The following is a 26,721-nucleotide window of genomic DNA, read 5'->3' as shown; positions in this document are numbered from 1 at the left end:
CTTGATGCTGTGCTTTAAAACAAGCAATAGCATGCAGATTCTTAACATCCATCAATGCACAAAATATGGGTATAGCACTTCCTTTTTCTCTAATCTTCAGCTGTAAAGTTACAATTTAAAATGAAGTCAGAAATATTTTGCCACAAATCTCTGATTGACTGGATTTACTACATGTTATTAAAACATTCTGGCATCAGAAAACATTTAAAAACCCAAGCACAGATGATTCTCTTTTGGTGCTCCACTCTTGTCTCATGTTGCAAATACAGTACCCGCCTATGGCGTGGGCACTCATTTTTGGGATTTTGTTGTAGTAAACCCCATTTACCAAAAGGAATGTAGATGAGAACAACAAGGTTATGTTGCCCCCATACTCACTCCCTTCCGTTGTTTACAGAGTGATTGTTTAAATAGGAAAAAGTTCTCTGTCATGGCTAATCGAGCGCATTCTACAATAAAGCTTGTGGGTGGCATATTAGGCTCAGGTCTTTTATCAAGGAAATTCCCTAACACCTTCAAACATTCCATCTGGGGAATCGAGGTGTAAAGGGACTCAACGTCCATAGTGACTAGAAGATCATCTGCATCTATTACAAGGCCTTGTGTAATCCTAATCATGTCTCTCGAATCTTTTACATAAGAGGGCATAGTAAGCATGAAAGGTTTTAGAAAAAACTTGACATAGAGATGGGGTATTGTAAGGGAATGCTAAAACTTATGTACCGTGTGCAGCAAACATTGCAGTATGCCGTGTTTTCAATAATTAATGTGTTACACCTAGTCTTGCAACTGGAGTGCTGTGAAACTAAATTTGTAGGTGATACGTGCAAAGATCAAACTTTATATAACGGGTGCAGTTTTAATGTATTGGGCCGCGTTATTTCAGCAACCACCGCTGCAGAGATAATGGTGGCTACTCAGAGAGCCCTGTGCTCCAATAGAGATGGGGTATTTCAATGGAATGCATTCATTACATGATGCATAGATACAGGCCTTTGACCAAAGACCTGAGGTCGAATTAACCCTGTATATTCAGTAAATAGTGATATATCTGAGAAGGATAAGCTAATAGCAAAATAGATGACGATGATGAGAATACCAATGAGAGTATACAAAGAAGAGATTAAAAATAGTTATGAAGATATATTTATTTTAATGGTATGCTCTTTTGTGTTACCACAAGACTATCATGACATATTGATACAGCGGATGTGCTGCGCAAGCATAGAGTATCGTTAAGGCAGCTTGCGAGTAGACATGGCAAAATTCCATTAATTCTAAAAACAATGGCTGTAAGTATAAGTTTGTTATTCTAAATAGATTTCTAGTCAAAGGTTGTTGTCATGTACACGTTTTCTGATAAATTATCCTTATTGCAGGAGATCAAGTGATATATTAGAAGATGATGGCCCTGTGTTAAGTGCCAAGATTCAACTGGGCTATGGAGAATCCCTCTCAAATTGTTAATGATATTTTTTGAGTGACAAGATAGAGATAGTTAAAACGTTGCATTTGGCGTCTGCTAGTAAGTATCTGCAGTATCTTAAACATCTGATGTTTAGAGCTAAAGAGAATAAAGAGAACTTAGAGTTAAAGAGAACAAAAAAGTTCTTTTGCTGTTTTTTTGCATTTCTTGAAGTGGGATGAGACTGTTTGATTTCCGTTTAGAGGTGTGAATAGGAATAACCCAAATTTCTCTTTCTCTGTGATGTATACATACTACATTCAGAGACAGAGGCCTAATGATCACTTATTAGAATCATATGTATATCTCTAATATATTGTATTGTATTTGTTTCTTTTAGGTGGTGTAACTCACCCTACTTGGTTAAATGGGAATGATTTAATTCCCATATGGCCCTGAAGAAGGTTGCTTTATCGAGTGGACGAATTTATGGCAGTCCAAATAGTCAACTGAAACATATGTAGACTTTCAGAATCTGTGGAATTGATTAAAAACAGATAGTACCATCTGTTATTGAGGTGGAGGACATTTGTACTGTGAAATAAACTATATGTTGACCAATGGGTTAACAAACCAAGTGTGATTTATAGATGTTTTAAGATATTGAATGGTTGGTAGGAGTGAATGTGTGTTGTGAGTTGAATTTGGATAATATTTTGAGATATGTTTTTAGAATTGGTATTTTATATTTGTATATGATAATAAATTAAAGTTGAATTTAAAGAGTCACATTTATTGGTATTTATGAAAAGATAAATGTTTAATACGTGCCATTCCCTATCCCACTGGTCAATTTTTTTGATTTATTATTGTTACTAGCGTGGAGGACCAGGGTGTCTTGACCAGGCACCCCTTTGTTTATAAATGTAATGTTAATCAGAAGCTTGGACTTGTAAATGTTACTGTTGTCTTACATTTAATGACTAATCTACTTTTGTGTTCATTTGGGCAAGCCTACGCTTTAGAAACTATTACTAAGGCAATCTGGGGGAGTTTAGAAAACTCTTTAAAACTTTGACATAGCATTTGTCAGAATCTATATATTTCTATAAACAGAAGATGATTTGTGATGTATGCACAAGTGTCACTGCAGTTACATTGCAGAGGTTGTCTTGTGTGTAAGCAGAATTAGCAGCATGTGGCTTGACTTGTTGGTTTTTGACCTCTCGACGTATTTAAAAATATTCACCTGATATTATTAAAACCAGACTGTAGAGAAAAAGACACCTTGCTAGTGAGCTTAATGAGAAGTCCAAGAGTCTGGGGAAATTTAAATACAAGAGTAGGTCCTGAAGAATGTGCGTGTTTGTGTCGGGGGGGGGGGGCAGATCAATAATAACTGGGCTCATACATTCCCTCACATATGATTACAAATTCTCCACCTATCAACTACGACCACCAAATGGGACGGTGCATCATATAGTGGAGCAGTTTCCAATTGTGTTAATCTATCTCTGATAACAGATGCCTTTTTGTTTTTTCTGCCCCGTATTCATTGAGATAATTAATCACCCACCTGAAACAATCACATTTCTTGTCAGTGCAGTTCGCCCCTTTTCTTTTTTTCCTATAAATAGATGGCATAATGTGTGTGGGGTTAGAAAATGCTCTGCCACAATCCCTACGAAAGCACAAACACATTGCCCATGCAAAGCTGATGTCATCGTTAATTTACCTATTATGATAAATATGTACCCAAGAGAATTGATTAACCACCACTGAAATTGTAATCTTTTTTGTATCAAGTATGCATTTTTGAAGTTTTGTTGTTAGAATGGCAGGCTATGGATTGTTGGAATGGCAGGCAATGGATTGTTAGAATGGCAGGCCATGGATTATTAGAATGGCAGGCTATGAACTGTTAGAATGCAGGCCATGGATTGTTAGAATGTCAGGCTATGGACTGTTAGAATGCAGGCCATGGATTGTTAGAATGGCAGGCTATGGATTGTTGGAATGGCAGGCTATGGATTGTTGGAATGGCAGGCTATGGATTGTTAGAATGACAGGCTATGGATTGTTAGAATGGCAGGCTATGGATTGTGTTAACACCCACAAGGTTATCGATTTCCTCAAACATGTCTTCAAAAGGGAGGGATTCACTGGGGAAGGACTGAAACATGTCTACAATGTTGCTCAGATGATTTGCAGCAGTTAGGTAAGGATCCCGACATCCACTCAGGTAATGGACTGGTAGGCCAATCACTTCTTGAAGAGTACCATTGTAATGGGTAGAGTGAGTAAGTGGAATTGGAGGCAGGTTTTTAAGGGGTGCAGCTTTGTATAGCACCAGCACACACTTCCCATTCAATCACTGGCATTGCAATGATGTGTTGGCACATGCAAGGCACAACACTCAATGCCGGATGGATGGGGTTGGTGGGGGTTGGCAATAGAGTAGATGTGGATATGGAGAATGCATTACAAAAAGAGCAGGGAGCACTGGTCAGGTATATATCTTTATATCGAATCCTATATATTGAAATACCCATATATCGAATCTTTTATCTTGAACACTTTTATAGTGAATGCATTTTTTTTCCTTTGGGGGAGGGGGGTCACCCCGCCAAACCCCTGTTTACCACCCCTAAAAATCCATCCTGACCGTTTTCATTTTTTTAACCTTTTAGCCCACCCTAAATACATTCACTATAAAGATAAAAGACTTGATATGTGTGTATTTCAATACATAGGATTCGATATAAACAATGTATACCCAATGGCCTGCCAGCCTATCTTCCTGCAAGGAAGGTCATTGAAATCCCTGTCGGCAGCGCTGCAAGTGAAGCAAGGATGCTACTGGAAGATCAAAGCAGGAGGGGAAGTGGGGTGGGGTGGGTGATGCTACCCCAGGACAGCCTTGTCCCAAAAATGCATAATCCTGTTTGACTGAAGAATTATAAAAAAATATGTTCATTCTTTCCATTTACAGAAACGAAAAGGCTGGTGCAATGCAGGTGTTAGGCCATGCCGTGGCATTGTTGTGCATTCACTCCAGTGATGGAACATACATCATGGAATACAGTGATTGTGTTCCACGTTTCCTCTGTATCCACCGGTCCCAGCTTCCCAGTGAGCCAGTTAGCTCTGGTTGAACAGGTTGGGCGACCTGCGCAGACAACACAGCTTAACTCTTTTATAATAAAACAGTGACACTTGAACTACTGCAGTCTGACACCAGGACACGCAGGTGGATTCGAGGGCCACACTGTGGAGACCTTTTTGAAGCACTGGCTGGAGAGATTGGTGATACCAATCTGTGTGTTCAGTGGCGAACTCAAAACACGCACACACGCGCGCGTTCTCTCTCTCTCTCTCTCGCGTATGTTTGTCAGAGTGTATCAGTGCGTGTGTGCGGGACGCACGCCTCTGTCTGGGAGAGATAAACAGCAATGCTTTCTGAGCAGGAATGTATTTGTAGGCAATGGTGTGAGGAATGTTCTCGTCTTTCCGCCCCCGGCGCCCCGCCCCCTTACTCCTGCCACACTGTTAAACCAGGAGGTGAAAGAGGGAGCTCTTCACTCACACTGATATCACGTTAACGTTACGCCCTTGTTGGAATCCTCGCTGTCACAGGCGTTTATCTTCAAAGTTATTTTGAACCCATTCCTAAAGGTTGCCTTCAGTCACAACAAGGCTCCATCTGAGGCGCACCTGAGCGCCTAAGGTTCTTTGAAAGATCACGTCTGTGCCTGGAGCCTCTGCAGCCGAGCAGAACAGCCTGCGTTCAGAGACAAGCCATCACGGCGGCCCGCTGTTGCGATGCCAACAATCTTCCATTCCCAGCAAAGCCGAAGAGGGGAAAGTGGACTCTGACACCAATGTTATGAGTGTGGTGTCAGGGGAGCAACCACAGTTGAAATGTTTGGGGGTTGGGGGGGAATATTGGCAGATGTAAATGCACGGTTGTGGTGTTGAAGCGGTTTAGAAGAATTACTTTGCAACAGTACTGTGTACTGTCACCAGTGCCCTTAAGGAACTCATAAATCCGATAGACAGTTCATAGGTTTTTATTATCAAATCTTTACTATATTTGTTGTCAGGATGTTGAGAGTGCAATTCGACTAAGGGGGTGTTCTGGCTGCCCCCTCAGTTTCCCATGGTCTCCTTTCATCTAATCCCAGGTTTCCCTGTCCCCAAGGTCAGCACGAACACTAAAGGTCAGTCAGCCTAATGCTAAGGTGTTGAAGGTAGCCTCTCTGGCGTGGGAGGGCCAAGGCCTTATCCATCTTACTCAATCCAGGACTTCCTAAGGTTATCCTACTGCCTGTTCCTTCCAGCAGTCTCCCCGTCTCTCTCATGTCAATCCTTTACACTCTCCCTTTCACCCCTCTCCCTGCTCATTGGCGCTCTTGTTTCCCCTCCTACTTGGTCTCTTGTCCTCCTCCCTCCTACTCTACCGCCTTCTCTGCTCCATTCCTAGTCACTCTGGTCTTCTCCCTCCTACTCTACCACCTTCTCTGCTTATTCCTAGTCACTCTGGTCTTCTCCCTCCTATTCTCCCGCCGTCTATTCTCACTTCCTACTATCTCCGGTCTTATCGCCCGCTCACTCTCTCTTCCTCTCTCTCTCTCTTCCCTTCACCCCTCTCTCCCATGTCTTTTCTTCCTCTGTCACTCAGATCTTTTCACACTCCTCTCCTTGCGATCTCTATAACTTTACGCCTCCACAAAACGCTCTCTCCACCGTGCAACCTTTCCCTCTACAACTCCTACCTTTCCCTTCTCTCCACCTTTCACTACCGTTCTTTTTTAAACAATTTATCCAGCTCTCACACCCTCACTCGCTTCACTCTCTTTAACCCTCTACTCTCTCACTCGACTCCTCTTCTAATTCTTAAATCACCATCTGCTACCACTCACTCTCACCCACAATCACAGTTTGACTCCACTGGGTACCAATCTCACAGAAACACAATACTTGACCATCAAGGCTAAACGTAGATTAATTAGTAAAGAACAAAATATCTGTAGATTTTGTCAAGCCTCTTTGCAAGGTGAAACCCTGGCTCACTTATTTACAGAATGCGTACCTCTGAGTGCTAACAGACAAATTGCTTTTGCCAGACATTGTCAATATTTGGGTAATGTTTCACAGGATGAATGCTGGCCAGTCCTGTTGAGCACAAATAACATTGCAATCCAAATAGCAGCCGTTAATTTTCTCATCAGTCTTAAACTAGACAATTAATTTAAACGAGATTTTAATTAAATGTTGCAAATTATAGCTTTCTCAAATCTTTTTAAGTGGTGAATAATGCATACAAAATGTTGCCTTTTAAGATTTTTTATATTGACCATTGACCAAATGTTGTCTTTTGTATACAATGATCGTTGGAATTTATGTCAAATGTTGTATTTTTGTACCTTTTTCTGTCTTGTGTTTGAAAGGTTGATTAAATTCAACCAAATCAATAAAAAAAAAAAAAAAAAAAAAAATACTTGACCATCACTCTTATCTAACTCCTCCACATACTCCTCAGCACTCCGCCCACCTTCCGTGCTTCTCCAGGACTCTTGGTTCAAGTCTGCGCCTCCGGACCTCACCCCGTCACCCATCACTCTGTTACATCCTCCAGGTCTTGTATACCTGTGATTCCCTTCTTTTGTCCTTCCTCCTGCTACAGTGATCCCTTCTTTCTACTGACACTATGGGCCAATCTAAGGTTGTCTTTTGCCCTGTGGTTGGGTCACGATGCTAAAAAAAACCTCTTAGCTCCGCCCCTTCTGGTAGTCTCCGTTTTTTCCTCTGCTGGATACTGGGTTGGCATTCTGCTGAATTTAGACTGAATTTAGACTGCAGCAAGTCTTCTGTGACAGACATAGGAATGTCAGAATCTGTATGGGGGTGGTTCATTTTCTCCAGCAGGCTGCTGGGCTCGTTCGGCGGGCCAGTGCTTGATAGTCCAGGTAGCTCTGAAATAAAGAAAAGAGATCTGTACACTGTGCATGGCATTGGGTGATTGAAGTGGTACCGGTCTTAGCATTCAAGGCACATTCAGAGTGTTCAGAGACTGGGGCCCTCCCAACTCCCTCACCCTACCTCTAGGGTTGAACTGGCTCTGTCCTATACCTGTTGTAAGGTAAATTAGCTATGTACAGTAGTAACATGGTTGCAAGTAAGGAAGGATGTGTTGGATTCCTTTCACTAAGAAAGGAGGAGTTTCTAAGATCGTTTTTTTTTTGGAAGGCATGAGCGAAGCTGATTGAAGCCCCATAGACTGTCCCTGAAGGATTGATGGAGTGCAGGAGTGTGTCATTGTTTTGTCACCTCTCGGGTATGGGGTCTATCTATTTCTTTTTATGGACAAACTATGTTTCACCTGCAGGGACTGATGGATTGAGGGCATTGTCAATAAACTACATTTCTCATCAAATCAGTATAGATTCTGTCCATTGTCCAAGAGACAAACACTAGATTTTGCGTGTTCGTTTCAAGTCATTTTCTCACTCAAAGGAACAGGGGTGGACTGACCTACAGGGAACTCGGTTAATATCCCAGTGGGCCTGAATACCGTGGGCCTCTTTTGTATGGTTGCCCTGAATTTCTCCTCCTTTTATCCTCTCTCCCTTGCAACCCACCCCCTTGCTTCTGTCTCTCCTCATCACCCACATCCTTTTGAAGTAAAGAGTTTATTATGGTGCTTCCAGTATTACACCCTAATATAGGGGCACATGTGGTTTATAATTCACTATTTGGTCCCATTTTTCCAATATGTTCTTGTGGGAGATCACTCATCTCCCAAACCCTTCTCTTAAGGGTTGGACTTACTTGCACAGTGAACGTAGGATAGCACAGGGGCAACAGGCTGGTCTTGGAAGCAAGATGACACAGAGGTTCAAATTGCGGATCCATGCTTAGAAACCGAACTCAGGCATTAAGCGTGTTATAAATAAGCAATGAAAGAAAATAAATAAATGCAGCATGAGGTCACTTTGAAAAACATTTCCAGGGCAACTTTTGCTTCCCACTCAACCCCTGCAAAGGAAGGATGCATAACACATTTAGTTGTTGAAATAATTGGTTATGGGGAATTTTTCGATCCCAGGAACAAAGCATGACCTATTACCTAAAGAACAAATGGTTGTATGGGATCAAAGATGGAGAATCATTCCACTGCTGTAAGAAGGATGGATTCTGGGATTCATTCACTCAGTGATATAAAACATTTCAACCTTACAAACGAATTGTTCTTTGTCTTCGACCAAGGACAGGCAACATACCACGTGCAGTGATGACCGGTTCTGGTTGGGCCATGGAAAGATTTAAAATAGCTTAACTTTAGCAAAGGTGGGATCTATGAGCTCACACGGCTGGAGAAACCATGGACCCTAAGAAGGAGATGGAGAATCCTCAATCTGCAGAAACAATGAGTATCAGCATTCTCTAGAGACTGTGAACTTTGCCTGCAGGAAGGATGGGCACATGAGGTTTCACTCAGGGCTACTAGAATAAATCACATGCAGAATGGATAGTTTCTGGATATTGAGCCCATGAGATAGCTTGGCGAGTTAAATGCTTGTTCGGCGTCTGGCAACTCCAACTCAGATTGACTACCATTTTAATGGCTAATAACAACACCTATCATCACAGGGCACAGAGGCAGGAGGACACTAGCAGGCTGTGCTAGACAAGAACGTGTTTTAATCTAGTAGCAGAGAACCTCTCAAAATATTATAGTCCTTCCGTATTTAGGACATAGATGCATAGCATCCCATCTCTCAGGGAGAAAGGTCCAGAGTACTGTCATAGGGATACATGTGCCCCACATCCAAGACAGGATGGGTTGAAATAGTTAGCCCATGGACGCAGAGCCTTTCACCTACAGTGCAGGATGGGCTCAGCGGATCTGTGTAGGTATACACAGCTGTTCATTTCAGAGCAGAACGGTCCAATAACACTGAAAGGCACATAGCATTTAACAAAGAAAGAGAACTTCCTCTTTATTGAGAATTGATGGATTCAGAGCTGTGCCAAGGCACGTGGTGTCTGTCACTATCTCTAGGACCAAATGGGTTGAGAAAATTGGAACAGCGATCGATATCCATATCAGCACCACTCCTAAAATAGGGTGCATTTATGAAAATTGCACTTGGATGCCTTACTCAAAATCCCACTATTTATAAGGTTCAGAAAAAGTGATTACCAGCCAATTGATTCTTGACCCTTTTATAGGGGCCTCGCAGTGAGGTTGTTGAGTTTACCTGATCAATGCAATATCTGACATATTACTGGCCTATCAGTGCACACACTCCTCTAGAGATGAAGTGTTCTGTATTCATGCCCATTCAGTCCTTGTCCACCATCTGGAGAGATCTCATCCAAAAGCAAGATGAACACTCATTTTCACATATATCCCCTTTTATCAATCTTCATCACATCTGTGGGACAACTCTCTGCCTTCTCTGATGTTCATCCTGCTCCACTCTCTGGCCACCACCTCTTCCCATGACTCCCCCCCTTTTATGATCCTTCAGCACCCCGCTCCATGCACTTCTCCGGTCCAATCTAGCTGAGTGGTTATGGACTAATTAGGACAGCACTTTAGTATGCTAACAACCTTGCCTTATTAGCTGAGCACTCATTGGGGCTGTGAGAATTGTATGGGCTATGGGTTTAGGGGTAAACTGGGATAAACATGTGAAATGAAAATAAAGGCAACCATACCGAAGAGACAAACATGATCTTGGGAGAATCCCCAAAGCTTTTGTTTTTGCCCTACTATTTCCCCATCATCTGGGAGGGCTGCTTTGTCACAGGCAGTACTTAGTAGGGTTCATAATTTGGAACAATTTTCTTTCAACTTGAGTATGAGTTCACGTTGAGTGGGCTGTGGCTACAGATGGCTTGGTTCTCTTTTGCCTCAATCTAGTGTCTAACTGACACAGGCTCTCTCTGTGGCTTAGTGACAGTGACTGAGACAGGTCAGGAGGTTGCACCTGCATGCCAGCACACAGCAATGGCGATACTATTGAGCTCACAATTCTTCTTGCGTCAGACTGGTGCAATGGCTGGTTCCTGCGCAGCATGCTGTGTTTTGAGTTTATAAAGTAACAGTCAGCTGCGCACTCAAGGCCTAAATTGCATAGTCATCATAAGCCGAATATAGGTAGCAGCATGCTGAAGGGAAGATGAGCGGTTTTGGACCGTCTCATCATCATGGCAGTGGTATTGCCAGGCCAGCAAAGGACTCCAATTAAAATTAAAGTCTATATGTCATCGAGGCAACAAAAGATGAAGGACGTGTCCAGCAAGCACTGCTGAGGGATTCTGCCAATCTCCTCAAAGAAATGCCTGTTGCACCACAAACTCTCAAGCTGGCCTGGCCCATCATATATGCACAATGCTAATGATGAGATGATCATGCTGTTGGAAGGGCTCTCTATGGGCTACACTATGTACAATATACCATTATACGCATGCCACGGCAGGGGAAGCTTTGTTGCCTGGGGTGGGCAGCACCTGAGAGAGCACTGGAATTGTAAGCGATTCAAGGTCAGTCATGGCAAGTTTCTCTTTTTAGTGGAGGGTCATTAACATCTTCCACAAATTGGCGCAAGGGTGCGATCGTTGAATGGGGAGCCCTAAGTGATGTAGGGAGATTACCTTGACAACAATTTCAAAATAATGTGTGAATTGGTACTGTCAGGATCCGTTCAACCATCCAGCGCGGAAGCAGCACAAACACCTACCTCCCCTCGGTGGTCTTGGCACCTGGTTTAATGCCAAAACACAGGCCACCGCGACCCCCTTGGGGAAAGAGGGTTAGGGTCCTTGGATTGGATGGGTTACGGGTAGTTAGGGATACCGGATAGAGGGTTTGGGAGGTAGAGGTGGATAGGAAGGGGGTTATGGGGATGATATGCTCCTGAGCTCTTGTCCTATGAGCTTTCTGGATTGCTTTCCAATAGACATTCAGCTCAGGTGTCATTCACACTTTCACACTCACATAAATCTTAATGCACTAATATACATTACTCAGCAACACCTGAGGCTCTGCACTCAGTTATGACTTAGCACTGAGTTTGCCTCTTGTCACCTGAATATTAATGCCCACACTGAAACACTGTATTGGCATGAAGGGAACACAGCATATTATGCACAAAGTACAGTTTCCCAAACAAGCTGTTGCTCAGTTACAAAAACAACACATGAACATAAAATTGCACTTAGCTCAGGCTGTTCGTGTCCATTTCACACATGGGAGGTTCACTGTGAGTCGAGTCTTGTGGCCGCCGAAAGCGGCGTAAAGTCGAATCTTAGGGTCGCCGAAAGCGGCGTCGGTTCCTGTCAAAAAGGAAACAATTAGTGTGGCTCCTAGTTTGAACCCCTACAAACACTTTTTCCAGTTAGTATTATTGCATGCTAAGCGTGCGGTGCCACATGCGGTTAGTGTCCTGCCCGGGGCTGAGGTAACGGAGTCCCCCTGGAACGGATTACCCTTTGATCTCCCGAGTTTGTCGTCGCGGAGTTAACCGGGGTCCCTCCCATTCATGCTGGGCTGTTCCAACTGCCGAAAAATAACTGAAAGTAACTTAGCTTCTATCTCTCGGGGCGGCAAGAGGTGTCTGCAGGCGAAGTCTGGCCCGCGTATAGTAATCAGCCTGGAGCTCCTCTAGGATGCGTCCGCTCGGAGGAAAAGTCGAGCGTGAACGAATTCGCGTTGTTCGCGCATGCACAGAAGTTCCTGCGCGCATGCGCGTTTGCTTGGGCGTTGGTTTGGGTGTCGGCTCACGCTTTTGCAGGCCCCGTGTGCCTGATTTTAGTTCCTGGGCTGCCAGGGCTGTAGTCTTTGGGGCTAAGCATGCTGGGAAATGTAGTCTCCTCTTGCTTATGCCTTTCCCCAGCTTCCAGGTCCTGGTACTGCACCAAGCACACCTGCAATGGGGACAAAGGTGACATCTACACAAGGTGGCTCCCACAACCCCAGTACCCCCCTTGGACCCACGGTTTCTGACGGTACATCCCCTCCCTGAAGGGCCGGGTTTGGCGGGATAATTCTGGTGGAATAGGCGCAAGAGCCTAGGAGCATGTATATTGCTGGCAGGTTCCCATGAGCGGTCTTCCAGACCGAAGCCCACCCAATCAATTAGATAATGGAGCTGACCTCCCCTGACCCGTGAATTCAATATGGCTCGAACTTCATATTCAGGGTATCCCTTCACAGTAACAGCTGGTGGTCTCCTCATTCGAATGTGAGGAGCCGCTGGTTTCAAGAGAGCTACATGAAATACCGGGTGGACCTTCATATGCTGAGGCAACTGAATGCTGCATGGCCACAGGGTTTTATAACTCGTGTAATCTGAAATGGTCCCAAGAATCGTGGTTGCAATTTTGATGACCCAGGCATTTGCAAGTGTCGAGTCGACAACCATACTTTATCCCCGGCAACTGAATGCTGCATGGCAACAGGGTTTTATAACTCGTGTAATCTGAAATGGTCCTAAGAATCGTGGTTGCAATTTTGATGACCCAGGCATTTGCAAGTGTCGAGTCGACAACCATACTTTATCTCCTGCTTCATAGTTCGGACTAGGCCGGCGCTTTCTCTCTGCGTACCTTTTATTGGAGTCTTTCGCAGACAGTAAGTTCTGATATGCTTGTTTCCAGGTTTGTGTTAGCAGTTCAATTCTAGCTTGGATGGATGGTAAGGCTTCAGATGTACGACTGACTGTGGGTTGAATATGCGGGTCGTAACCGTATGTCATGTAGAAAGGAGAGTAACCGGTGGAAACATGTTTTGAATTGTTATATGCTAGTTCCGCCAACCAGAGAGTTTCCACCCAAACTCCCTCAGCACTATGAGTGAAACAGCGTAAATACTGTTCTAGGGTTTGGTTCAGTCTCTCAGTTTGTCCATCATTTTCGGGATGATAGCTACTGGACATGTGTAGCTCGATGCCTATCTTTTTACAGAATAGGTGCCAAAACCTGGAGGTGAACTGGGATCCTCGGTCGGATACTATGTGTTGGGGTATACTGTGTAGTTGGACTACATGTTGCAGAAAGAGATCCGTGAATTCTTTTGCAGTTGGTATGCCTTTGTTGGGGATGAAATGAGCCAACTTGGAGAAAGAGTCAATGACTACCAATATCGTGGTGTATCCTTGATCTGGGGGTAATTCCACTATAAAGTCTACTGAGATTGTATGCCAGGGTTGTGTCGGTGTGGGTAATGGTCTGAGGAGACCCATTGGCTTTTGTTGATCTGTTTTGTTACGAGCACATGCTTCACAATTTCTAATATACTCCTGGTCCTGGACTTCTTTATTTAGATTTGGCCACCAATAATGTTGCTGGATTAGGTCTTGGGTTTTGTTTACTCCCGGATGCCCAGCCAGGGGTGAATCATGGCACCACTCGAGTATCTTTGTACATAGGTGGTTTGTAGGTGTATATACTGTATTTCCTTGATATGGCAACCCGTCAAGTACCTGACATTTCTTCTTCGGATCTTCCCAGTGCAATTATTCCTGTGCGGTTATGCCTTCTCTGATTTGCTCGAACAGAGAGTTGGTTGTACTGCCTATGATTTTTGCCGAAGGCACAATAGGAATTTGTTCCGTGCTGTTGGTGACTGGTGGCTCTGGATACCTGGACAATATATCAGCTTTTCAGTTGTCTAAACCTGGACGATACGTGACCACGAAATCAAAGTCTGCAAAGTACATAGCCCATCGCAGCTGACGCGGGGTGAGAGCACGTGCTGACTTTAGGAATTGAAGATTTCGGTGGTCAGTTAGTACTGTGACTGTATGTCGTGCTCCTAGAAGGTAATGCCTCCATTCAGCAAAGGCTGCTTTGATGGCGAGTAACTCGCGGTCCGCGATGGTGTAGTTCTGTTCAGCTGGAATTAATTTCCTTGAGTAATATGCTACTGGGTGTAACTGACCAGACCGATCTTGTTGAGAGAGAATGGCTCCCAGCGCATAACTGGAGGCGTCCATTTCCACCAGGAAAGGTTGACTTGGATCTGGATGTAGGAGGACTGGTGCTGAGGTAAAAGCCTCCTTTAGTCGCTTAAAGCTTTCTTCTGATTCCGCACTCCATACGAAGGGTGTCCCTTTTCTAAGGAGTCGAGTTATGGCTAGTACCTTTTGAGCGAACCCTTGAATAAATCTTCTATAGAAGTTTGCAAACCCCAATACTGACTGCACTTCTTTGATGTTCCTTGGGGCTGGCCAATCCCAAATGGCTTGAACTTTATGCATGTCCATCTTGACTCCTTCTGGGGACAAAATAAACCCGAGGAATTCCACCATTGTGCAGTGGAATGAACACTTCTCTAGTTTAGCATACAGATGGTGCTTCCTTAGCCGTTGAAGGACAGCTTTTACATGGCGTATGTGCTCTTGCAAGTTCTGGGAGTAGATCAGGATGTCATCGATGTAAACGACGACGAAGGTATTCAAGAAACCACGGAGAACCTCGTCAAGAAAGTGTTGGAAGGCGGCGGGTGCGTTACAAAGACCGAATGGCATGACTTGATATTCGTACAATCCAAATTTCGTTCTGAAGGAAGTCTTCCATTTGTCTCCTTCACGTACTCGCACCAGATGGTAGGCCCCCCATAGGTCTAGCTTGGTATAAACTGTTGCTCCACGGACTTGATCCAATAACACAGGTATGAGAGGTAAAGGATATCGATTTTTAATGGTGATACGATTTATAGCGCGATAATCGATACATGTTCTAAGGTCCCTGTTTTTTTTTAGATACGAAAAATAATGGTGAAGACACCGGCGGGATAGAGGGGTGGATGAATCCATTTTGAAGGTTAGTATCTATGCACTCCTTAAGATGTTGATTTTCTTTTTCTGTCAGTGCATACATCCTGCTGCAGGGCAGTGCAGACCCCGGTTCTAAGTCATTTCTGCAGTCAAAAGACCGGTGAGGGGGTAAAGTCTCTGCGGCAGCTTTACTAAACACATCTCGGTATTCTTGATACTCTGAAGGCAAACCATCCAGACTTTCTGCTTGTATGGCTCCCAAGACTCGAATGGTGTGTCCTTTCTCTTTGATACAATTATTGTGACAAAAACCTGAGGAAAATTGTACTGTACCACATGACCAGTTGATGACGGGATTATGGAGAGCGAGCCACGGGAGACGGAGTATCAGCCCAAACTGGGGGGCTGCTATGACATCAAATCAGATACATTCCGTATGCCCCTGAACGTCCAACACCAACTCTTCAGTCTGCTGCTTCACTGGTCCAGATATCAATGGTGATCCATCTACAGAACATACTGCTTCACGGTTTTTCTTGGAACTCACAGGTAGACCTAACTTTTGTGCATATTGTTTGTCCACAAAGTTACCCGTAGCTCCAGAGTCGACCATCAGGGTCACAGGGTGGTTTTCTTGACGCGTGCGCAAGACTCCGGTCACAGGGACGTGTGTCTCTTGGATATGGATTATATTGGCTAGCATATGTCTTGGGGCGTTACAGGGGTTCTGGCTCGTCAGATCCGTCCCTCTCACTGGTGAGCTCCAGCGTTTCCCTGAGAAGGGGTTCCTTTTGGCTTGGCTTCACACTCTTTCACAAAGTGTCCTGACTTACCCAAGTACATACATAGCTTCTCTCTCTGGCGTCTCTCCCTTTCCTCCTTGGTAATGGGTCCCCGGATGGTTCCAATCTGCATTGGTTCTGATTCCGGAGCCTTGTCACCTTTTCCTGTGGGCACTATGGGTTTATGATAATCTAGTCTCCATGGGCCCGGCTTGCTTTCCACTTTTCTTCTGTCCTGCCTTCTTTCACTCTGACGGTGATCCAGGCGCAAGGCCAAGTCTATCATTTGTGTGCAGGTGTCCGGTTGTGGATCAACCTGGGCAATTAGATCTTAGATCCAGACGGTTAAAGGTAGTTATATATGCTGTTGGATCCTTATTCCCCTACCGCAGGGCAAGCAATTCCCGATCCCTAACTAAGGAGGCTGCCCTCCAATTAAGTATTTTTCCGAACGCCTCCTGAAAGGCCCCCCAATCATATAGGATTTCATCATCTTTCTGGACTAAAGGGGTAGCCCAAGCCACGGCGTCCCCCGTTAGATAGGAGATGACAAACGCAGTACATGATTGGACAGAGCGGAATACTGAGGGTTTGGTGAGGAAATGTAGCTGGCATTGAGTCATGAACACTGTATATTTCTGTGGGTTCCCACCATACCTTTCCGGGGCAGCTAGGGGCATGGGCGGTTCGGTGGTCACTTGTACCTGGACTGGAGTGGGACCCCCATCAGGAAGTGGGCTCCCGCGGGCTGCTAGTTCCTGGCCCCGGCCAGTCAACGTGACATAATCCTGCCTGGTAGCAGCTAACTCGGCTTTCAATTTGAGTAAAGCACGGGCTTTTTCCTCCATTGCAGCATATTCATGCTGCTTGGGCGCTTCACAATACGTGGGTTCGCGCTACTGTCAGGATCCGTTCAACCATCCAGCGCAGAAGCAGCACGAACACCTACCTCTCCTCGGCGGTCTTGGCGCCTGGTTTAATACCAAAACACAGGCCACCGCAACCCCCTTGGGGAAAGAGGATTAGGGTGCTTGGATTGGATGGGTTACGGGTAGTTAGGGAAACCGGATAGAGGGTTTGGGAGGTAGAGGTGGATAGGAAGTGGGTTATGGGGATGACATGCTCCTGAGCTCTTGTCCTATGAGCTTTCTGGATTGCTTTCCAATAGACATTCAGCTCAGGTGTCATTCACACTTTCACACTCACATAAATCTTAATGCACTAATATACATTACTCAGCAACACCTGAGGCTCTGCACTCAGTTATGACTTAGCACTGAGTTTGCCTCTTGTCACCTGAATACTAATGCCCACACTGAAACACTGTATTGGCATGAAGGGAACACAGCATATTATGCACAAAGTACAGTTTCCCAAACGAGCTGTTGATCAGTTACAAAAACAACACATGAACATAAAATTGCACTTAGCTCAGGCTGTTCGTGTCCATTTCATACATGGGAGGTTCACTCTGAGTCGAGTCTTGTGGCCGCCGATAGCGGCATTGAGTCGAATCTTAGGGCAGCCGAAAGCGGCGTCGGTTCCTGTCAAAAAGGAAACAATTAGTGTGGCTCCTAGTTTGAACCCCTACAAACACTTTTCCAGTTAGGATTATTGCATGCTAAGCATGCGGTGCCACATGCGGTTAGTGTCCTGCCCAGGGCTGAGGTAACGGAGTCCCCCTGGTACGGGTTCCCCTTTGATCTCCCGAGTTTGTCATCGCGGGGTTAACTGGGGTCCCTCCCATTCATGCTGGGTCATTCCGACTGCCGAAAAATAACTGAAAGTAACTTAGCTTTTATCTCGCGGGGCCGCAAGAGGTGTCTGCAGGCGAGGTCTGGCCCTGCGTATAGTAATCAGCCTGGAGCTCCTCTAGGATGTGTCCGCTCGGAGGAAAAGACGAGCGCGAACGAATTTGCGTTGTTCGCGCATGCACAGAAGTTCCTGCGCGCATGTGCGTTTGCTTGGGCGTTGGTTTGGGCGTCGGCTCGCGTTGTTGCAGGCCCCGTGTGCCTGATATTAGTTCCTGGGCTGCCGGGGCTGTAGTCTTTGGGGCTAAGCATGCTGGGAAATGTAGTCTCCTCTTGCTTATTCCTTTCCCCAGCTTCCAGGTCCTGGTACTGCACCAAGCACACTTGCAATGGGGACAAAGGTGACATCTACACAAGGTGGCTCCCACAACCCCAGTACCCCCCTTGAACCCACGCTTTCTGACAGGAACATATGGCCATGCATGAAAAGTTCCAGTAGATATGAAGTTTAGGGGGGTTGTATTGTCAATACATTTCTGGCCCAATTTGTAAATAAATAGGTGTCTTTACATTAAACAATCACACACTCAGTATATAAATAAATCAATAATTCAGTCACAATTTGTACAAAATGATAATTTCATGTGAAGGGAACCACCAACGTTAGCACACCCTTAACCCTGCTGGTAGTTGCAGCTATCTATGGTGGTAAAATGTGTGGTATTTCATATACACCCGGAGTTTATAGTACCCCTTAATTATATGTTGAGATCACGTGGCACATTTACTGTTTGGAGTATGTAGAATGTACTGCTTGGTGTTAAATATTGTTTAGTTACTTTCTAATTAATTCTTCTATTTTTACTTCATACCGGAGACCAGTCTCTAGGTGCGGGACCGGGATTCGATCTTCTGTTGCTCTACGTTGTCTTGCTTCCAAGACAAACGTGTTGATCCTGAGCTATATACTGTCCCCTCTTTTTTACCCATGCAGAAAATATCTCACATAACCCTAGCTCATAATTACTCAACATTTGAGAAATAGGAGGTATTTCGAACACCACATGCTTTTTATTTCACCACCGTGAGAATGGGGCCCACAGCGTGCATGCTGTGGTGTGTCCAAGACAATGGGCCTCATTACACGGAAGGCGGTAAGGGTTAACGGTCACCGGTAATGGTACCGGTGACCGTTAACCCTTACCGCCTTACTACGAGGTCCCTTTGCGGGTTGGTACTTTAACGCCTGCTTTTTAGCAGGCGTTTAAAACCAACCCGCAAAGGGACCAGGGTGCTAATTACGGTACCGCAATTTGCAGTACCGTAATTAGCACCTTCCCCATTCCCATTATGCCCTATGGGGCAAAAATGGGAATGGGGAAGGCCAATGGGGGAAGGGGGAATAACCGCCCCGCCAACCTTGGAATAGGGCGGTAATTCCCCTTTCCTCCAAGGCGGTGCCGGTATTTTACCGGCATGGACCAAGGTGCTAAGAGCACCTTGGTCCACCGCCTACCGTGTAATGAGGCCCAATGTCATCTAACAACTCCGTGTGAACATTATAAACTGCTATATCCCTCCCTATAACTACATCCGTTGTTAATATTTCCCTGTGTTCATGGATATAGAGAAACATCCCAGTTGAAAGAGGACGAATTGATCGCAACGACACAACAACCAATTAGGTCAGGTTCGTTCTTTTTGGTGCCATCCGCCCATTTTCTTACAGTGGTGCTTGGGATGACAAAATTCCGACTGTGAAATGCTATTTAAAGAAGGAAAAGAAGAATAACAGCCCTTTATCCAAATATTACTACCCAAGTACTTCTGCTTCCTCCCAAATAATCTTTACAGATAAACTAGAATGCTCAACAAAGCAAAGCACAGAGCCCAAGATGACATGACATGTTCATTGTTATAAAAATATAAGTATAAGAAAGTGATGGATGGAAGGAATTAATCACAACCTTTGAAAATGTTTTTTGTCAGTTTCCATTTCCGTCATATTTTGGCCCTATGTGCTCCTTCAGAAGAGGATGAAGCAGATTTTAGGTCTGTCTGTAGCTGGCTTTACTAGCTTCCTGATAACCTAATAAAGATACGTACAAGTCAGGGGACCTGGTGTCAGTCAGCTGCTTCATCACGCATGACCGGTGCATCCTACATCAGCAGCCATTTTGTAAAGGCCAGTGAAGATGTGTAAGTTGGTGAGAGTTTTCTGAATGCTCCTTTCATTTATAAAAAATTACAGTGCATCTTTAGTTTACACAAAACGTTCTGCACTGTTTCCAGCATTTAATAAAAACTAATATAGACAATTGATCATACTAAAACACTCCATTATAGACTAACTAATTCACTTGTTACTTCAAAATTTCTCATGCATTAAATTACTATTCAAATGTTTCCATTATTTTACTAATGTTGTAATTAGACTCCATTTTCGTTCATTCATAAAGTTGCACCAAAAGACTTCAATATCCACAAAAGCAAACTCGACAGAACGAGATTCCGTAGCGATTTGTTGTCGAGACCCCCTGACCGCCATGGATTCTAAAATAGTCTAAAATATAAAAATGATATACATATTTGGGACTAAAGAAAGATCCAAAGATGGATTTGGAAAACTTTAGACTTTGGAAGAGAATGTCGATATCCTTAAATAAGGGCCATGGTCTCCATTTTTGCCACATCTTTTATTCAATCCCATATGTAAGCTTTATTTTTCATCTTGTTAATTCGAGACATAAGTGGTTTAGTACGATTCCATTCTAAGCCTATGTCTCTGAAAAATCTTAGAAGAGACATGGTCCATAGTCGGAAACTGGCTCCTTTAAAGAGCATGCATTTCTTTCATGCTACTAAATTGAGCAATGTTTTTGCAAAGGTGTTCCCAATTTCATTGACTTCTGCATTATTACACTATGACCTCCTTCCTTTGTTTGCTCACATTGCACAATACTCACAGACAGAGTCAACAGATTTCTGTTCCATTCACCACGTGGACGGATGTCTGTTTACTATCTCTATTACTTTTGTGCTATGCTTGCAAACACTAGCTTACATGCATTGTGACCCATGAGCTAACGCAACACTCAGTCCTGATGTATTCTCTAAATTACCGGACTAGAAGATAAACACAAAAGGCAGAGTTTTTCAAACCGTTTGTATTCCTTTGATATCTATGGCCATCGACATGCTATGAACATGTCAGAGACACTCCTAAGCCTATCAGATACATATTTAGCATGTATCAGGGTGTTATCTCATTTTGAGCGCTGTTCTTACCACGGCATGAACCATGTATTAGGGGATCATACACTTCTTACCAAATGGATAAGTTATATATTACACAAAAAGAAGGTATACTAACAGAAGTATAAATCCAAGCAGTACAATGGCAGTGGGTATATCTGGTACCCAAAATTCACACATGAAAGTTAAAATATTTTTTATTAAACATGTAGATATGAATACTCATAAAATTATCACATTACATAAAACTCCATAAAAACAATATAAAATATATATTTCACGACACGCAAGAAGTACAAACAATGTGGGTTGGTTCTTCCAATAATTCGTTTAACACCATGTGAAGTTTCACATTGGAGTTGTTTTCCTTTTTTTTTAAATCAAAAATGCTGTTATTGTATGCTAAACCCAACTTGCACAAGTTTCAGTCCCTAAAAAACAGATACACGTAGGACATTCATCAGGGGTATATAGTTGCTTGTGTATAGTAATGGTGATATAATCTTCTCTCTTATCACTCTTTCTCTGCCAAATGTGTTCCAAGATACGAACCCTGTGGGTTAAAGACACTCTATTAGACTTGTATTGAATTGTATCTATTATCACTGAGGTCTTGTAATTAGACCTTGATAAGGATGCCCCCGATCCACCTAGGGGATAGATACATTTTTCTCTTACATACCTTATAGAGAGTGAGTGAAAAATTCCCACAATCTGTATTGCACCACAAATGGTAATGGGGAGGAAGATTTCCTTTTCTTGGGGAATATCTCTCCACTTGTTCTTCTATTCTACAGGAATGGAGACAAAGGGAATTGTTTTGAGATTGGATTCATATGTTTAGGGCATGCAAATAGGTAAAAGGTAGACTTATTGTCGGGAGAAAACCTCTTACCTCGAAGGAACAGAGGTCCAAGTTGTCCACCCTCCAGTGTGGTCACTATGTTGTCAATGCAGTCGGTTAGCCAAGATGTGCTTAACCCCTGGGTAGCTCTAAAGAGAATGAATATAAACATGGTTCAGTATTTGGGTTTGCCGCCAGACTTAACCTACATCTCATGTAGATGTAAAAAAACAACAACAAGCCCACACACTTACTTGAAATGCGTCCCACTCTGCTTGCAATTGACCAGAACCCTTGACTAAATTAAATTAAAGTGGACTGTAAGTATTAATAGGAAGCATAGACAATCATTGCATACCTTGCCTTGTTTTGTTCCATCCCAATCTCTAAATCATCCAATCCTTACCTTAAGTACTTGTAACATTGTGAGAATCCTTATTGCCACCCTGCTTTTGATTCCTTGCGCTAGTGATAACTTCTTTAAATAATTGTGTCTTGTGAAATCCTAAACCCTCAATCCTCCTTTGGGTAATCGGATTGGGTCTGCCAGGGCGGGCGCGGAGGTGCTGGTGTTGGTTCCGCAGATTAACTCTAGAGCTTACTGTGTTTCAATCTGGTAACCTACCCTGAATGCCCTAGTGCAGAGATAACTATCCTTGTAAAAATTGATTTCTGTTTTTTTTTTGCGCCATTATTTTCAAACAACGCCTCTCATTCAACATTTCATAACTCACTCCGTTTAATAGCTATTGACTTCATTCCAACTCCGGGTGATACCTAAGACATATAGCTACATCCCAATCCAAAAACCGCAGTATATTTCACCCGTTTTTCTTAAAAACCGTTTGGTTAATTTTAGGCGGGAATCCGCATTGCTGCAAAATTTTACGTGTGATTTTTGTTTTAAATTATTTTCAAACTTCCATTCAGATTCAAAGTATTTACTTTTGCTCAAACTATAGCTCATGATTGTTAGCATCTTTCCAATGTTGCTCCCATAGAAATTTGTATTGATTTAAGGATTTTTGCACACATTCATTGTTTTACACAGCCATTTCCGAATGTCATTTTAAAAGTGTAAGATTTCAAATCCGTTTTTCTCTCTTGTTTGGGGAGGGAAGGTTGCATTACAATTCTGTTTCCTGTTCTGTATTCCTGAATACCTGCTGCTTCCTTATATCTAGGTAGAATTGCTTATTTGTGGGTTGAGGAATATTGCAGGGGGCAATCCTAACTTAAGTGCTATCCTTCCAAATAAGCCGAAAGTGTTCCTTTCTCTGGTGTTTTATATTCTGCATTGCTAAAAGTGAATTTAAGTGCCTTACATATCTTTTTACTTGTTATTGTCACCACATTGGTGATTGCTGCTCCCTATTCAAAAGTATATGTTTAATTTGAATTTTAAATAAATAAATAAATACATAAATATTACCTTTACCAGCCTGATTCCTGGTCCATTGTGACCTGGGCTATTTTGAGAAGGGGTGTGATATGAGTGGTATATCACTCAGAATATTGAACCTACAGACATAATACAATACGCATTTCAGCTGCGCGCTGCATACTAGGCTGAGACCAGGATGTATCGCCTGATTGAAATACTTAACAACAGAGAGAAAATAGACAGCACACCTGGCAATATAACTCTCTCTTGCAGAGAGATAGAGGTACAGAGTGAGACAGAGAGAATGGCTTGGAGAGATGAGAAAGAAAGAGAGCACATATAGAGAGAGTGTGTGGGAGAAAGAGAAACAGAGAGATGGATATATTTGGTGAGAAAAATGCTTTATATACTGATCACAGAACCAACTAACTCGCCTTTTGAGGAATAGGTGCGTATTTTATGTTATGTTATGTTACGTTATGATTATTTGTAGAGCGTGCTATCCCCAGCCTCCTGGCTCTAGCTAGGACGTGTAAATTGCACAAAGGATCACGTTTCTGACCTTGAGAACCAAAAAACGAATATCATTAAATAGAAGTTTTTATGCTAACTTGAAAACTCCATTCAATTACCTAAATGGATGTTTTTGATAACTCTAAAGAGTAAAGGTGTGCAAGAGCTAATCCTTGAGTTGGCTTGCTCAGTGGTACCTCTCATTGTAGCCTGACAGGCCGCAGTTACTGACCTATTCCGTGGGACACATTTGTAATGGCCAAGAACAAATGTTACCTTCTACAAACAAATGAGACTCATGTGTGGACATCTGTTTAAAAACATTCCAGCATTGGAGAAATTAAATTTGAAAGCAATCTACAGGACAATATTCAGGTGGCTGGGCTGATCTTATTTTATTGTCATTTCCATAGCCAATCAGAATGTTCAAAATCTATTGGTGCCACAGAAACGAAAATACTGATAAGAACATTTAACCGAGAAGAACAATTGGTCAATCAGAACAGGAACATAACCATTTGTTGTGTCAGACCGTCCTGGGTTGGGCACCTCCAGTCTCTGTCAGCTACTCTCGGGCTGATGGATACGCTCTTGGCTCATAAGGGGCCTGCATGTCCCTCCCTTTTGTGATATAGCCTTCCTGGGCTGAAGACCACTCCACACTCTTAATCAGTTGTACGGTGTGCTCTGCAAGAGTTTTCTCCTTGGCTTGTGCTCCACGTCTCGGGCCCTTCATTGATGGTGGTTATGCTTCATGGCATCACCACGTATTTGTGTAAGTGTGTGTGTGTAAGCACGAGGGCTGTGCCATGTGCACAGTGTGCAGTCACACCGTCAAGGTGTCTTTTTGACACCATCAAGTCCCTCTCTTCCTTCAACATATGTCGCCAGGAGTCCTCAGCTCTCTTCACCCCCAAACAAATTCCTTGAGTCTTTAAGAGTGCCGGATTAATACTCTTGAGGGGTATCTTCTGGTTTAGGTTGTTTTTGCTAGGGATGTTGTTTCCGCTTGTTCTTCTCTACTGTGCGTGGTATTTCCAGGTGTCTCGTTCCATTCTGGTTTTCCCCTCTCTTCTTTTCTAGGCACTTCTCACTACCACAAGGCTGCCATGCTGCATCTGTGGAAGCTGCCGAGAGGTAACTTGGGAGAGGCTTGAAGTGTGAAGTGTTTCTGGTGATGGAGGATGACCCTCTCTGGGCCGTGAACATGCTCCCTGCCTTGGCCGGGTTCAATGACATGGCAAACCTATTCTCTGGACTGATGAATGTGGGCCCTTTTGCTCCCTTTCTGCTGTTTTCAGCCCTGTTCTGTTTCTTCCGTATGAATGAGCACTGCTGATTTTCAAACATTGCTGGTCTCCACTTGCGTATTGTGGGGCCCAGCCTTGTAAGATGCGGCTGGGGCAAAGCCAGTGGCTGAATGGGACATCGAACCCTATTTCTTAAGAAATTGGAAAATAGCCCACCCTGGGTCTTACTGATGCATGGAAGCACTTCTCACTCACCTTTTGAGTTTTCCCATGAAGCGATCAACATCTCCATTCGCGTAAGGCCAACAGGGCAGGATTTTCCAGTGTCTGATGCCTATATCATGGAGAAATTGGCGTAATTCAGTACCCTGAAACGGATGCCATTGTTGGTCTTGATCAATGTGGCTAGTCCATGGACAAAACAATGGCTGGAAGTTTAGAATGAATTTTAACCTCTGGCATTGCTCTGGGCAACCCTCCAGACCTTCGCGTTGCACTTGTGAAGCTATTACAAAAGGGGAAAGACCATATGCAAATCAGACTTGGTCCCACCCCCAGCCCGAACTGCTAGGTCACATCCCTTCTGCTGGAGACCACAAACATCCCCAGACATGTTTTCCGCCTCATTGGTTATAGTAGATAGTCCAGAGAAAGCAAATATAATTTCCAATTTTAGAATTTCTGCATCCACTGCTGTTGAGCTGATAATCTCGACTCGAAGGTATGAAATGATATGATATGACATTTATAACATGCCTATACATGAGTGCTTGAAGGCGCAATGAGGCAAGGAGGGGGAATGGAGGGAAGACAGACAGCGATCCTACTAGGCCAGGTGTCATTCAGATTGCGCAAGTGCATGGGAAAGGGGAAGGAGGAAAGTGCGGGGGGGCAGGTGGAGGGGACAGTGCAGTACATGGGATAATAGAATAAATAACAATAAGTAAGGAGCACAGCAAGCAGGTGGCAAGTGCAAGGGTAAGTGCAGACATCAGGTGTCAAGTGCTGGTAGTGGACTGTAGGGATGCAAAAAACATTCCTCAAGTGTGGGTGTTGCCAGGAAGGCAGAGCAGGTGTGCGACTGGCGGGGGAGGGGACCTGGGCTCAAGATCAGGGGGTGGCCAGGTAACCAGTGCTGTTTCAGTATCAGCGAGGATGTCAGCAGGGGAGAGGAAGAGAGAAAGCAGAAGCAAAGAGAAAGGTTTGCGGTGCTTCCGGAACCGGCGATGAATCTCTTCAAGTTTCAGGGAGGCTGTTCCAGAGGGAGGTCCCAGCCCAAGAAAGAGATCTACCACCAACTCGTTGCTTGGAGAAGAGACTGACCCTGAGGGAGTTAGAGGCGGATGAACGAAGAGCTCGAGAACGAAGATATTTAGGAAGAGAGAGTTGAAGATATTGAGGCCCAAGTCCCTAGAAGGCCTTGTAGACAATGCAGAGGGTTTTGAATTTAATCCTCGCAGCCACTGTGAGCCAGTGCAGAGATTTCAGTCCTGGAGAGATACGATCCCTGGGCTTGAGGCCAAGGACAAGTCTCGCAGTCTTGTTCTGGATGAGTTGCAGAGGACGGAGAGTAGAAGCAGGCATATTTAGAAAGAGGCTGTTGCTATTGCAACAGCCTAGAGAGAACCAGAGCTCTGGAGACAGTGAACGTCTGGGGGAAGGAGAGGAAGGGAAGAATACATCTGAGGAGGTGCAGCTGGTAGTGTGACTTCTTAGAGAGGTCAGAAATGTGAGAAGAGAAGGGGAG

The sequence above is a fragment of the Ambystoma mexicanum genome, chromosome 7p, assembly GCF_040938575.1.
Source record: "Ambystoma mexicanum isolate Mex_15411 chromosome 7p, UKY_AmexF1_1, whole genome shotgun sequence".
NCBI classification, from domain to species: Eukaryota; Metazoa; Chordata; class Amphibia; order Caudata; family Ambystomatidae; genus Ambystoma; species Ambystoma mexicanum.
The sequence above is the reverse complement of the archived record's forward strand: the minus strand, read 5'-3'. Positions refer to the sequence as shown.